We start from the raw sequence: 13,407 nt of genomic DNA, 5'->3' as shown, positions 1-13,407 counted from the left end.
TGACTTTGGATATAAATTTTGTTTATTAACTCACACTGCTCTGAACCTAAAAGTTTGGTAACAACTATTATATGCTCCACCAGTATAAGATGGTGAGCATTTTTATTTTAAGTTAGAACAAGACTATGCAAGCATTTGTACTTGTGATGGTATTGGGGTCCAATACAATGTTAAGTTCAAAGATCACTGGAAGGTGATCACAAAATTAAGAACACAATATTTGGGCCAACATTAAACACCATCAGAATTAGTCTCCATCCTCCTCTTTCCAGTAATGTCACCCTTTATTAAAAGAAAAATTGCTGGCTGCCCTTTTCTGCATCTCCTCTACATTCAATGCCATTGTTTGCATATAAATTGTCCCCTCCATCTACAATATCATTCCCAGCCTGCACATCACCCATTTAACTTATCAAATTCAACTTCCTTCAAGAAGCCTTTTCAGTTGCTGAAACACAAGTCAAAAGTTTTCTTGTTGGAAGCCATTGGAACTTGATCTCTCCTTATCTTTTGACATCTGACACTAATATTTATCTAAATAAGTATGATATGTATCTACATAATGTCATGCTATTTAATAGTGTCTATATTTCCTCTCATGGGGAATCCTCACTTTAATATTTGTATGTCCCTAGACCTGTGGGGAACATAAAGTATGTTGTAGAGGCTTAAAATTTTTGAGTGATTGCGACTTTTAATTATTGAGAACCACCATTTTGAAATTTAGTCTTTTCCTTCCTTCCTTTCTTCCTTCCTTCCTAAGCTATGGTCAATTTTCAGGTAATCAAATTTTCTTGAAATACATGAAAAAAGGACACACACACAAATATAGTTGAGAGTATTGGTTTGTGGTAATCTAATTCTCACAGATTTTACTGTACATTATTTGGAACTCTAGGTGGTTTCAATGCAGCCAAAATGAAATGTATTTTGATTTATTCTAGGCATATATTATTGAATGTCTAATGAATATTGATTCATCTAACCAAATTCTCATCTTCTGAGGAGAATTTCTAATGTCATAGTTTGCAAAATATTCTCAGTACTTCAGCAAATGTAATTTCAACTGTTAAAGTTCAACATCACTACAGTTGTTGGCAATATTAAATAATTTTTGTTGCTGTGTGATGTTCGCTGCAGCTTAAATTTCAGGTCATGGAGTGTTATTAATATTATATGGTTGGAAATAATTTCCAGATCAATGAATCAATGCTATCTTAATAGTCTGTGTCTTTAAGTTTCATACTACATTTATTTGTGAGTTGATTTCATAAGAGAACGTTGCTTTGTGTTGCCTAGCTCATTATCTTGTGAATTTATCCCGAGTTGAAGTCCCTTTGTGACCAAAGGGCAGAGAGAACACCTCCTGAATTATTGAACTGTGCTGATTTGATGGGCAGGCCACACATTAAAGTAAAAAAGAGGGAACTTTCTCTGCAAATACCTACTTGAAGATATTTTACCAAAAAGCTAAGATATCACTGTGGAAACAACTACTCCTACTACTTCAATAGAAGTAGTCTGTCTTTCTATATATGCATACACAAATGTATATATACATATACACACACGTGAATATTTTGGGAAGTTGTATCTGTTCTCTATGATTGGTAACAATCAATGCTCAGGCTCACAAAGTGCTTAAACATTTACACACTGATTACACAAACACTGTATTAGTTGACTTATAGAATTGGAATAACGTACAATGAATAATTTAAGACTTGGAGGCTTGAAGAGAATGATAGATTGTAGAGTGCATAACTCATGCATGGAAGAGTAGATATTTGAGCCCAGATCACCCAGTAGAAATCTGTCCCACATGCCCATGTTGGTATGTTGACAACTCTAAACTACCATTGTACACATTCTTCTGTCATTCTTCTCATTTCAACTTCATGTTAGGCCATGCATTTATAATGTGCGTATTGTGGGGAGAAGCATAGATAAGGGAATGATGAAGAATTACCAAGGGTAAATTCACTGATAATGGAAAAAGGGAGAAACATTTGTATTATTATTAAGCTATTAATATGTTAATGACATTAACAAACTTGTCCTTTCTCCTGTCCATAATTCAGGCCTACTCAGTCAATCTGGGCACCCCCCTCCATATCCCTATAAGAGGGATTTTACCTTTTCAGAATTGACATCAGGAGGGTGAAAACAGGAGACCCCATTAAAGAGGAATCTGAAGAAAAAAATGCAGAATATACAGCCTAGGAGACAATGATACCTGTGGTTCTTCTGGTATTTTGATTCAGTGGATGATTAGGGTGTGGGTTTAGAGTTATAAATTTGGGAATATTAAAGCCATGGGTGTCCACATGATCACCCAAGCAGAATATAGAGGAAGAATAAAAAGGGCGAAGAATGGACTTGAAAACCATAATCTAAGTGGAAGATAAGTACAGAGAAGTGTGTGTAAGAGAACATTACTGCTACTCTTCACAATATTTATTTTTAAAGTGAAATGTTCACATAAGAAATTAGACTTGTTTGTTTCATTTTGTTTTTCTAAGATAAATATGCAACCTACTTAATGCATCACAGAAGTCATATAAAGGAGAATTGCAGATGGCTATGGTAATGAAATATAAGTAACTTTCACAGATTTGGCGAATATGTTCATACTGTGAATAATTACACAATGATGTAATTTTTGTTAAAAATGCAGTAGTATTTACAAAATGTCAGTGAGGGATAAAAGATACCATTTAGTTTGGCAATTTGAGTATTCTGAACTTGAAACAAATATCAATATTCAAATTCAGGGAGGCTGGGTGGCTCAGTCAGTTAAGCATCCTACTTGGGCTCAGGTCATGATCTCACGGTGCATGAGTTTGAGCCTCACGTCAGGTTCCTCACTGACAGTGTGGAGCTTACTTGGGATTCTTTCTGTCTCCCTCCCTCTCTCTCTCTGCCTCTCTCTCTCTGTCTCTCAAAATAAATAAATAAATAAATAAATAAATAAATAAATAAATAAACTTTCAAAAATATTCAAATTCACACAGTGTGTATTATTCATGCTATAATTTTCTACAAAATGAGAAGTGGAACAACGCAAGTGAGCATCATATGTGCTTCATCCATTTTAACAGGTCAGATGATGTTATTAATACTCATGAAAGCACATTTCTGTGTATTTAACCTTCAACGCTCTACTCAAATTTCAGTCTCTGGGGACTTTACATACTTATCAAATAGGAATTATCTTCACTCTCCCAAACTCATTTATTTAAACAGAAAAGTTGTATATATTGAATACACACACACACGCACACATACATACATACACATACATACACTTTAAAAAAATACAAATACAAGTGCAGGATTTTACCCATATTCTGTTTTGTTATCTATATAGATAGGTGTGTTTTTTTTTTTGTTTTTGTTTTTTTAATTTTTTTTTCAACATTTTTTATTTATTTTTGGGACAGAGAGAGACAGAGCATGAACGGGGGACGGGCAGAGAGAGAGGGAGACACAGAATCGGAAACAGGCTCCAGGCTCCGAGCCATCAGCCCAGAGCCTGACGCGGGGCTCGAACTCACGGACCGCGAGATCGTGACCTGGCTGAAGTCGGACGCTTAACCGACTGCGCCACCCAGGCGCCCCATATATAGATAGGTGTTTTACACAAATGTAGGATTTTAATCTAATTCCATTTTGTAACCTGGTTTTTAATGTCTGAGATACATGGTATTTTTTCATTACTTTATTCTTGTAAAATCTTATAATGATTTAACTTTCAATGCTGAGTCATATTTTTTTCTGATTATAGTAAAAACAGCCACTATGAAAACATCACAAAAATAAAGTTAAAAGTAAAAATAATCATAGGTAACTTTCTGTCTTTTCTGCATAAACACACAAATGCTATTTTTTTTTTTTTTTTTTTTTTTTTTTTTTTAAACAGGCTCCAGGCTCCGAGCCATCAGCCCAGAGCCTGACGCGGGGCTCGAACTCACGGACCGCAAGATCGTGACCTGGCTGAAGTCGGATGCTTAACCGACTGCACCACCCAGGCGCCCCCACAAATGCTATTTTAAGACATTTTGAACTTTTATAAATTTAAAAATATACCTGTTCTTTCTTTCATGTCATAAGTATTCTTTTAAATCATTTGAACCGTTCTATAGAATTTCACTCTTTGAACAAAAATATATTTTGTAAGTTCAATACAAGTAAGTATTTGGGTTGTTTATCATTTGTATTGCTGTAAAACAGACTATGAAATACATCCCTAGCTCATATCTTTTCAAGTATCTTAATTTTTTTCTTACATTGTCACTAGATACAGAATTGCTGTGACAAAAGTATATATATATATACACTAAGTAGACTAAGTACTTATTCCATGTTCCTTACATCTTTTTTTAGTCCTTGTCCTAGTAGTCTTAATTAGCTTATCTCCTTTATCAATATTTAAATCTGTTGAAGGCAGAAATTATATGTGAACTAAAATAACATGTGTGTTGGCCTTGTATGTAAGTCTTCCAAAGTTAAAAAATTGAGTTGTGTCATATTTGTCTTCCATTCCTTAGATCTAGAGCCCATTAATCTATTCAGCCCACAAAAGTTTCATATTAAGGTCCCTAGGTGATGCATACATTCTGGCTTACGAATTCATGAAGGTACACACTCTGAGAATCATAATTAGAACACAGGTATGTCTGACCCTTACTTCTGATCTCTTGCAATTTAGAAGCCAGAAGTCAAGGAGTCTTTTGAGTTACTGGATTATCTGCTTGCTCTAAATGCATGACTTTGGAAGTGACAAAATCTGGGGTCCTCAAGGCTAACTCAGCCTTCATGTGCCAGTCATCAGAAGGCTATAGAACAATGTGTCAATCTGAAATGCTTAATGATAACTTTGTTCCCACACTGGTCACTTATAGAAATAACCTACCCTCCTTAATCCTCAAACATTCTATTAAATTGCATCTTTCATTCTATTTATAGTTCAGGCATTTTGACACCCAGTTCAGAAATAAACTTATTCATAGTTACCTGTTTCATCACTTAAAGAGGAAAAAATATATATATATGCATTGACTTTAAAGTACTATTTTTACAGTGATAACATTTTGAAAAAAATGCAGTACTCTTGTATTTTGAGAGGGTAAAAATCTTGCTGGAGTTATCTTATGAGCTCTGTGCTTAAGAGTCAGAAAGATGCACACTTTATGCCTTGGCAACTGTACTTACCTGGAGCCAAAGCCCATCACTTCCTTCAATGCTGGTGCCAACATGCTTGTCAGTCAGACATCTTTAACTGGAGTACCACTGGCCAGGAACTGCTTGCTTTTTACTCCTACCTGGAACAAAATACAGTGTCAGTCATTTTTTTTTTTTAATGTTCATTCAAGCACATTAAGATATTCATTATGTTATCTTTCCCTGTCACATTAGACACCCATTTATTGGAATGTTCAACACAAAGGAGAGAAGTATAAACTCTTCCCCTCTATCATTTGTACCGCAATGATTAATATAGCACCTGTTTAAGTCAAAGGGACCGTCTGTATTTTATCTCCTAAAAAATGTTCTTTGTAAAAGATTATTATTTTAGTGCCATCATTCCTATCCATTTGGTTTAAGTAATTGATGTGTTAATTTAGGAAGCCATTTTTATATATTGTCCTTGGAGATGGTAAATCAGAATACTTTAAACCCAGAAAATATGTTGAAAATATTGTTTTCTGGATTTTTTTTAACACCATGAGAAGGAATCCCAGTAGGAAACAATTTAGGAATGCAATAGTTTTTCAACTTGTGAGACATTGATGAAGAACACAGATGCTTTCTCAAATGCACCAGAGTGTTGCTACTACAGAACATTCAATAAAAATAGACATTTTGACCAGATGATGAAATCACAGACTCAAAAAAAAAAAAAAAAAAAAAAAAAGCCCTCAGAGCTGGGCTGCCTGTGTATGAATGCAATGTCCTCTGTATGAATGGGATGTTGGGTTATTCTGGTCCTTTACTTGTCACAGTTGGGGCCACGTGACCTTCAGCAGTCTCTCCAGTCTGCTGCACAATTGGGTGGTTTCAGGAAACAGAAGAAGTCAACAATGTTCCCATCTTGTTCCAGTTTGTCCAGCCAGCACTTGTTTTGCCTCTGCCTTCGTCTCCTTCCCCAGCACTTGGAATCTGACTCAGGATTGAATCTCATGGTGGAGATCCTGTTATCTGCTGACCTTCCTCCTGATGCTTGCTGCCTGACTAATCCCCTGAGCCAGGCTGATATACCCTACTGTCTGATCTACCTGCCAGGGTAACCTATTTATTATTACCTCTTGTTGGACCTACTTTGCACTGATAACTTGTTTGAATCTCACCACCCTCTCTGAATGAATAATGTGGCTCCATGTGCTTCAACACAAGGAGTGAAATCAGCTTCCCCAAACCCTAAACTCCTTGGTGTCAAGTTACAAACTACCTATTTTGTCCCATGTTGCTATTGATTTAAGAGCGGGTAACATAAAAGGTGAGAGACAGAGTCATTTCATTTTCTTAATAGAATTCAGATCTTAAGAGAGAATATTGTTCATACTTTGCAGCCTTTTTAAAAATTCAAATTTTTCTTATCTCACACTGAAATCCATTTTATTCCCTTTGTTTCTTCTGCTCGTTGCACAATAAACTTTCATTAGCTCTCATTTAGATAATAACAATAACTTCTTAAATGTTGATCTAGTGCCAACTGAAAACAGATGGCACTTTCAATTAGAATAATTTGAAGAAAGTTTAATAAAGAACCTATTACAAAACTGTGGGCTCCACAGAGAGGGAAACCACAGAGAGGATGGAACAAAGTTGTTATCACCCTTCGGCTGGCAGAGATGAGGACAGGGGGCAGCTACTGCCTCTAGGAGCCCGATGTATAGCGAGAGCCTCCTGGGTAGAAACACTGATCTTTAATTGGAAGTCCTGTGTGGAACAGCATGGCAGGATGGGAGGGAGCCCTGTCATCTTGCATTCTCTCATCTTCTCTCCAGTTTCCTACCTACACTACCTATGGGACAAATCACACTGGACTCTCAAGGTCATTGAGCCTCTTGATGAACCCCATCTGAACTAGTTTCCAGTGTTAGTAGGATGGAGAAGGGTAAAGAGTGAATCTGAAAGGAGAATGGAAGAGGTTCAGCAAACACTTACTCATACTCCAGATCATGGACTTTGGAATTAGATACAGGTTTGATTCCTAGCTTTACTTACTTGTGTAACTAGATAAATTTTTATAATTCTTGGTATCATCATCTGTGTAATTCAGATAACATACTTCAGAGTTTCATTGTTAGAATTAATGGCATAATATACCTAATACAAGTATATCTAGTAAGTAGTTAGTATTAGACACAGTGGCAGTAATTCCTCTCAAAATGTGTTGAAATCAAACACAAACACACTCTAGCCACACGACACTCTTCAGCACTCATAATGGACAGTGTATTTCCAGACTTTTCACAAGTGCTATTCCTTCCCCCTCTCCATCCCAACTTGTTTGCCTAGAGAATCCCTACTCATGTTTTAAAATCCATGAAATGGTCTGAAGGTTCTCTTCCGTTTCAAAGGACATCATTCTCTTTTTGTCTTTCCATGGCACATATCACTCTGCAAAGTAATTAGACTATGCCATCTTCCTATTTGACTAGGAGTTCCTTAAAGGAAAGGTTATGCCTGAGAGATTTGTTTCCTCAGAAAGTGGTTCATTCTCAGGTTCTTAGTAGATATTCAATAAACATTAAGTGAATAAATGTGAATTACTAGAGTAAGTCTATGACAATGAAAGGAAAAGGTTTCTTAACTTCTTTCCTCTTTGCCCAAAGGGCAAATCAATCTGTAACTTGGTAGATGGTGGGGAGTAAGATTATCATGGAAAGTCAAGACAACTGAAGAAGAGGTCCCAAAGGAAACTCAGTGAAAAGGCAAGTTGAATTGTCAACATTTCCTCTATGACTAACCCAACACTTTTCCCCTGAAATTTAAAATACATATATTGGGGTACTCGGTTGAGCATCTGACTCTTGATTTTGGTTTGGACCATGATCTTGCGGTTCATGGTTTCGAGCCCCACATCAAGCTCTGCACTGTGCAGATCCTGCCTAGTCTCTCTCTCTCCTTCTCTGTCTGCCCCTCCCCCCATGTAAGCTTACTCTTTCTCTTTCTCTCTCTCTCTTTCTCAAAATAAATGAATAAATAAACGTAAAAATATAAAATACACATTTTTTCTGTTTTGTGAACTGGTAAGAAATTTGCATGAATCTAAGCATCATAAAATGGCATATAGGACTAAACCTTTTTCTCACCCTTGCCTCCTTCCTCTTCTTATGTCACCTTCAACAAAATCACCTTTATTGGCAACTGTGGATCCCTGCAAAAATTCCTTATACAAATACAAGAAATCTTGTATATTATTCGGCTCCCCACCCCCACTTAAAAAAAAAAAAAAGACTGCATTCTTCACCCACCATTATGGGCCTTGCCTTCCCCCCTTCCCTACATAAAGTAACTAGCAGGCTTTTTATATTAGGAAATAAACAACACCTCCTGTGTAGCCTTCATGTCTATTATTCTGAATCACCTAAAGTTATTTAATTATACCCCAAGATATTTATCTTTCAAAACTTTTATCATTCTTGAGATTTAAAAAAAAGTGTTAATTTCTATCTAAGAGGTACATCTGTAGGATACATTCCTCTGAGAGTGGAGAAGCCAAAGGCAAATGCATTTGTAATTTTCAAATATGTTGCCAATTTTCCCTCCTTGAAAATCAAACCAATTAATGCTACCACCACCAACTTCTACTTGGTTGGGCAGACTTCTAGATTCTCGAAAATCTGATAAGTGAACATTTTTATCTCTGTCATTTAAATGAACATTTGAAAAATTATGATGTAGGTTCAATATCTCCTTATGTCAATTAAGGGATATTATGTATCTTTTTGTGTGAAACTTCTATTACTATTCTTTGCAGTTTTTAAATTTCAAGTACAATTTAACACATTCTTTCTCATTCTATGTACTTTCAAAATGAAGCAAAGTCATTAACGACATCAGCAAAATTCCTCTAAGTTAAGGTTTTTAAAAGCCTGTGTTCCCAAGCTCCTTGCAATCTTATGCTGGAAAGCAAATCCCCGCAAAGAGGTCCCACAGCGCTCTCTGGTGGAGGTCTGCTCCATCGCATCTTCCCTGCATTAACTCTTGGGGCAGAAACTATAGGTAGATACTGCTTGTTATCAAACTCTTCCTTAACCTCTAAACCTAGTCCCAGTCTCCTCACCCTGGAGACTATATGGAACCGCACCCAGCCTGAAAACGAGGAGACATTAGAGCTACGTTAGCCCTCAAAGAACGAGGTTTGTGTCTGCATATTTGTGGGTGTCCTAATAGGCAAGATTCATTTTTTTTTCCTAGGCGCCACCCCCCCCCCACTCCACCCCCACCGCCACTCAGATGTTGTAAAAATGGCCCTAGAGTATCTTGTCTTGTCTTGGGCTGAAGTACAAGGCTTGTTCCAGGAAGTCAGGCTCTGCTTCACCCATCTCTGTACATCAGTGTGTTCAAAAGACCTATCATCATTTTTTAGAATTCCAAGGAGTCAAAATAGCACAAAGTCAGCTCAGTCAGAAGCTTGAAATTCCTTCCTTCCACAAGTATTTCAAGTACTATATGCACTGTTCTAGGTGCTTGTGATTATTTTCAGTGAACAAAATATACCAAAAAAAAAAAAAAAAAGTCTGTCCTCTTTGGAGCATATCTTCTAGTTCACGGAATTCAGGAAGAGGGTAATTAAGTAAGTAATATCCTTATATTGCGAGATATGGGTCTGTGAGATTATGTGGGGCAGAAGAGTGCATGTTTCTCTTTAAATTAGAGAGGAAAATGAAGGGTAGGCCTCTTTGAATAAGGATGTGAGGGTGTGGAAACCATGTGGTTCTTAAGACAAGAAATCATCTAGAATATGGCAATGGTTTTGTTTTGTTTTGTTTTTAAATTTATTGATTTATTTTGAGAGGCCGGGGGGAGAGAGAATCCCAAGTAGGTTCCATGCTGTCGGTGCAGAGGCTGATGCGGAGCTTGATCACATGAACAGTGAGATCCTGACCTGAGCTGGAACCAAGAGTTGGACACTGAACCGGCTGAGCCCCCTACGAGTCCCTAGAACGTGGCAGTAGTCTTATGCCCATAGCCCTGCAGTGGACATCTGAAAGATGCCCTTTCAGGATTAATAGATCTTTTCACCCAGCTGATGGGAGTGCTGCCAACTGCCACTTCTAATCCCACCTGGAAATTGCCCCAGGCTGGCCATGTTGCCTCACCAGCCCTCGCTCAAATGCAGCCTGCATCCAGTTACAGACACTAAGCATGAAGGCCTGGCCTACAGCCACCATGCAGGACAGCTCCCTGTGTTGTTGAAAGAAACCTTAGTTGAGGCTACATTGCAGCCCATCTGCCTTTTGCTCACTCCTTGTTCCTTCCCTTCTGTTTCACACAAGTGGATCCCAGAACACTGCCCATAAACTTCCTGCAGGCTGACCTCTGCCTCCTTCTGGTCCTACCCAAAACGGCAAGGTGACCACTGTGCAGCTCATAACCTGATACAGCATCCGGTCTTTTTCACAAATATCTGTTGACTACCTACTAGATGCTAGTACTAATTTTGATGTTTAGAACACAGTAGTGAAAAAATGCAATTTGTTCATATGTAGATCATAGCAGAGAAGACAAACATAAAATACATAATAAATAACATAGCAATAACTGCTAAGGAGAAAAAGTGGCAAAAGGGTGGAAGAAATGTCTGGAAAAGGTTACAGTTTTACACGTGAGAGTGAAGTAAATCCTCACTAAAGCAACATTTGAGTAAAGACCTGAAGGGAATAAGGTGTCAGCCCTGGGGGCAACTGGGAGGAAAAAGTTCCAGGCAAAGGCAACTTGAACAACAAAGTCTAAGGTGAGTATTTTTGGTGTTGTTGTTGATGTTGTTTCAGAAAAACAGCAGGACACCGAGTTAATTTGGAGTGAGCTGAATGAGAGAGAGAGAGCACATGCACGTGAGGGGGCCTAGTAGAAGAGCTCAGAGAATAATAAATCTGAGAGTAATCATCTAAAGGTTACTGTAGAAATAAGACACCAGCTTTTATTCCTAATGAGATGGAAAGACAATGGGGGATTGGGGGTAGATGACAGATAGAACCATTCTGGCTGACTGTTGAAAAGTAACTGAAGGGTGTTAAAGTCAGGAGCAGAGAAAGGAGACTATTGTATCAAACTAGGGAAGGCATGAATATGGCTTAGACTAGGGCAGAAGCCGTGGAGGTGGAAAGAAATGGTTAGAATATTGTATGTTTACAGGTAGAAAAGTTAGGATTTGCAAACAGATTCCACGTGGGGTGTTAGTGAGAGAAATAAAGCATAGCCCATGGTTTTATTTTTATTTTATGTTTTTATTATGTTTTAAAATATTTATTTATTTTTGGGAGAGAGACAGAGTGCAAGTGGAGAAGGGGCAGAGAGAAAGGGAGACACAGAATCTGAAGCAGGCTGCAGGCTCTGAGCTGTCCGCACAGAGCCCGATGCATGGCTCTGACTCATGAACTGCAAGATCATGACGAGCCAAAGTCAGACGGTCAACTGACTGAGCCACCCAAGTGTCCCATAGCCCTATGGTTTTATATCTGAGCAAAAGGAAAAGTAGAGTTGGCATTAACTCAGAGAAAAAGGACCACCAAAGCTTAGGGGGAGTTATCAAAAGATCCATTGTGGAAATGTGAGTTTTAGGATGCCCATTAGGCAATGAAATGACGATGTCAAATAGGGATCTGGGTATCTGAGATCCAGGGGGAAGATTGTGGCTGGAAATATCACTTTGGAAGTCATTAGAATATGGGTAGTATTAAAAAGCCCTGAGAGCAGATGACATCACTGAAGGAGAAAGTCTGTTTGGAAGGTTAAGAGGTCCAAGGACTGAAGGCTGGCAGATGAAGAGGAGAGAGCAAAAAAGAATGATAAGGAACAGCTACTGCAGTATGCAGGGAAACCAGAAGTCAAGAAGAAACAGTCCTTTGAAGAGGAGAGAATGTTCAACTGTGTCAACTGCCCCTGCTGAGTCGAGGAAGAAGAAGAGCAAGAAGTACGCAGTGTATTTGCAAAATGTAGAAATCGATGACTAAGATGAGATTTGTCTCAGTGAAATGATCCGGGAGGGTGCTAGAATGGAGAGGAACCAAGACTTATGTAAAGGGGAGACACCAGAGAATGTGTAATATTTTCATGTACAGGTTTATTAAAACTGACTAGATTTCTATTAGAAAGCAAGCCTTAATTTTAGAAAGGTCATGGTGAAAGGACATGGTCTATATAGGACTTCAAAAAAATAAGTTGAAAATCAATACTAAAGAGATACAAAATTAACCTATTTGTCTGGTAACTTAAAAACGCATTTAATAATCCAAGAAATATTAGTTTAAATGTAGAATAATACGTTCTGAATGTAACAGAACTTCTTCATATTAAAACTTGAGAAGCCCTGAGGACCCTTACCCTCTCTGTCATGCTCCACTTCCACAGGCTGAGGACTGCTTCTAGCAACGTATACAAAATAATTGGCCATGCAAACAAAATCACCATCTTGTACCCTATTTCTAAGATAATTTGACTATTTGCTCATCTTCCCCACTGCACTGTGGGAGGTTTAAACATAAGCATTTATCTTGGTAATCTTTAGCACTTGCCAAAATACCAAACAAGTGGGTGGTGCTCAATGCAGGCTTATTTAATGAATGGATGAGATGAATTTTTGAACAATTAATGGTCTTACACATTGATAAGTATAACTGAGGGATGTACAAAGCTGTTAATATGGCTGAAAATACCTAGATCAATAAGTGGCATGGCAGACATCAGTTAAACTTTTGGAATTTTTTTAAAATCTGCTCTTTAAACTAGCTGCAAAAATAAATATGCACAGAGTGCAGGGTTCAGTAGCTGCTTCTCAGTCCCCCAAAAAGGATCCACTCCTGAGGACTGCCATGACCTTTTGCCTGGCTTTTACTGAAGCACTCACCTCTCAATACACTCCTTTCTTATTGTAGGTCTCCAAGCTCCTCGTCCCCAAATCTCCCACACAAATACTGGCTTTCTGGAGTACAGTTTCAGCAGCACAGAGGCTGGGAAAGTTTACAAAATGCATAAAAACACTAACACAGTAATAGACACCTAAGCTGTAAAGTCACAAGTATTGTTTTCTCCTTAACCCATGCCTGAAATATCATAAGAAAGTTTTCACAATAAAATTAGAAGTAAAAAATCATACAAGTTTCACTGCAACACAAAATATATTTTAACTGAAGCAAAATGTTCTGTGAAGCAGAATTATGAATATGTGCTGAT

General features: G+C 37.8%; 1 protein-coding gene across 34 annotated transcripts in view; it reads right to left on the bottom strand.

Moving 5' to 3' along the window:
• Positions 1-13,407, bottom strand: part of PTPRD (protein tyrosine phosphatase receptor type D) — a 2,222,827-nt gene that overhangs the window by 1,531,149 nt on the left and 678,271 nt on the right. For all 34 annotated transcript variants that reach the window (XM_058695363.1, XM_058695354.1, XM_058695368.1 and 31 more), the window contains one exon: positions 5,215-5,324. The gene's annotated coding sequence lies outside the window, so the exon portion shown is untranslated. The remainder of the gene's footprint in view (positions 1-5,214; positions 5,325-13,407) is intronic.

The sequence above is a fragment of the Neofelis nebulosa genome, chromosome 12 (assembly GCF_028018385.1).
Source record: "Neofelis nebulosa isolate mNeoNeb1 chromosome 12, mNeoNeb1.pri, whole genome shotgun sequence".
NCBI classification, from domain to species: domain Eukaryota; kingdom Metazoa; phylum Chordata; class Mammalia; order Carnivora; family Felidae; genus Neofelis; species Neofelis nebulosa.
Note: the sequence above shows the minus strand (reverse complement) of the source record. Positions and strands in the feature narration are given on the sequence as shown.